This window comes from Hordeum vulgare, chromosome 6H, assembly GCF_904849725.1.
Source record: "Hordeum vulgare subsp. vulgare chromosome 6H, MorexV3_pseudomolecules_assembly, whole genome shotgun sequence".
Classification (NCBI taxonomy): domain Eukaryota; kingdom Viridiplantae; phylum Streptophyta; class Magnoliopsida; order Poales; family Poaceae; genus Hordeum; species Hordeum vulgare.
The window spans coordinates 53,345,415-53,347,814 of NC_058523.1; positions in this window are offsets into that span (position 1 = coordinate 53,345,415).

A 2,400-nucleotide genomic window follows, 5' to 3' on the forward strand; every position below is an offset into this window, starting at 1 on the left:
GATATTAATTACTTGTGGCCATTGGAGAGAACAAATTCTGCTTTAAACCATATATGAAAAGAATAGGATGTGGTGTTCGGCTCGTTAAATTGTTCTCTCACTCTATCCGGTTGGAGAGAAGAAGGCCCCGTTAAATTGTTAGCTCAGTGTTCTGCTGGTTACACAGTGGCTTTTGCCTTTTGGTCCAGAAAATAATGGAGAACCAACTTGCAAAACGCTCACCCAAAAGGATTTTTTCACGATTTTGATCCCTGGAATGAAAGTATTTCACGGAATGAACTCTGACTGAAACTATTTCACGATCTGACCTTTTTTGAAACGTCAGAGCCCGTGGCGTTGCAGACGCACATAGAAACGCCAGTCTACCGTGGCGTTGCTGCCCTACAGTGATACGCCTGTCTACCGTAGCGTTCTCTATTTTCTGCAACGCTAGTCTACCGTGGCGTTGCAGACCCACTGTGAAACGCCAACAGTGCTGGCGTTGCTGTCCTACAGTGACACGCCTGTCTACCGTGGCGTTTTTTCTTTCTTGCAACGCCAGTCTAATGTGGCGTTGCAGGCCGATTGTGAAACGCCAACAGTCCTGACGTTGCAAACCCACTATGAAACGCAGCGACGACATCCAGCCAGCCCACGGCATGCTGCTTGGTCTGCAACGCCAGCCCTCTTGGCGTTTCTGCTTTGGTCTGCAACACCAGCCCCCTTGGCGTTTCTGCTAAGGGCTGCAACGTCCAGTAGACTGGTGTTGCACATGAGGCCTGCAACGTCCAGTAGACTGGCGTTTGGCCTAAGGCCTGCAACGTCACGGACTATGGCGTTTTCAAAAGGGTCAAAACATGAAATACTTTTGAACCGAGTTCGTTATGTGATGAACTTACGCCTTAAGGATCAAAACAGTGAAAAAATCCCACCCAAGAAGCATTAACCAACTTTTTGTGAACTTGCAAAAAATGGTGGGCAGAAGCTCATCCTTCGCTTGGAAGACCCAAATTTTGGATCCATTACAAGAATGTGTCATCGGAGCCATAGATGGAACCTCGTTTCGACTATGCCTGGAGAGGAGCAGTGCATCTTGTAAGGCCAACTCCACCGCACGATCCCGTTCTGTCCGGTCCCGTTTATTTGGGGTAAAAGGGAACAAACAGGTCGGCCCAGCGTGAGACGGCCCGAACCCATCATGTCCGTTTTGTGTCCGGCACGACCCATTTCAAGCGCAAACTTGCGCGGGATTTGGGTCGCGGCGGACATCAAAGGGACGCGCGCTCGTCCGCGTCGGGGACGCGTGGCAGGCGGTCATCTACCTCCCACCCGCCCACATCAATGCGCACGAGCGGCCGGGCCCGTCTGTCATCCGTCCAGGGAACGGCCGCGGTCCTTCTTAAATGGGAAAGTCGTGGACCGGTCGTCGTCCACAGTTCCCATCGCCATCCTGCGGCATCCTCGACACCCGACAACCGCGAACCCTAGCAGCCTCCTCGAACTCGCCGGCCGCCCACCTCGCAGCAGCCATGGGCATGTGGAACTAGGGCCGCAAGGGCACCCACGACCGCGAGGCTGGCTCCTCGTCGGGACACTGCCACGGCTCCGTGAAGGAGGAGGCTGCATCGCCACACCGCCGTGCTTCCGCCACGGCTCCCTTCACCATCGCCCCTAGGCCCGCCGGCCATCGCGACCGGCAGTACCTCAGCGTTGAGGTATGTGTTGGGGAACGTCGCATGGGAAACAAAATTTTTCCTACGCGCACGAAGACCTATCATGGTGATGTCCATCTACGAGAGGGGATGCGTGATCTACGTACCCTTGTAGACCGTACAGCAGAAGCGTTAGTGAACGCGGTTGATGTAGTGGAACGTCCCCACGTCCCTCGATCCGCCCCGCGAACCGTCCCGCGATCAGTCCCACGATCTAGTGCCGAACGGACGGCACCTCCGCGTTCAGCACACGTACAGCTCGACGATGATCTCGGCCTTCTTGATCCAGCAAGAGAGACGGAGAGGTAGAAGAGTTCTCCGGCAGCGTGACGGCGCTCCGGAGGTTGGTGGTGATCTTATCTCAGCAGGGCTCCGCCCGAGCTCCGCAGAAACGCGATCTAGAGGAAAAACCGTGGAGGTATGTGGTCGGGCTGCCGTGGAAAAGTCATCTCAAATCAGCCCTAAAACCTCCGTATATATAGGGGGAAGAGGGGAGCCTTGCCTTGGGGTCCAAGGACCCCTAAGGGCTTCGGCCGAGCCAAGGGGGGGCAGCCCTCCCCTTCCAAACCGAGTCCAACTAGGTTTGGAAGGAGGAGTCCTTCCCCCTTTTCCCACCTCCTCTTTTTTTTCTCTTTGATTTTATTCCTATGGCGCATAGGGCCTTCTTGGGCTGTCCCACCAGCCCACTAAGGGCTGGTGTGCCACCCCC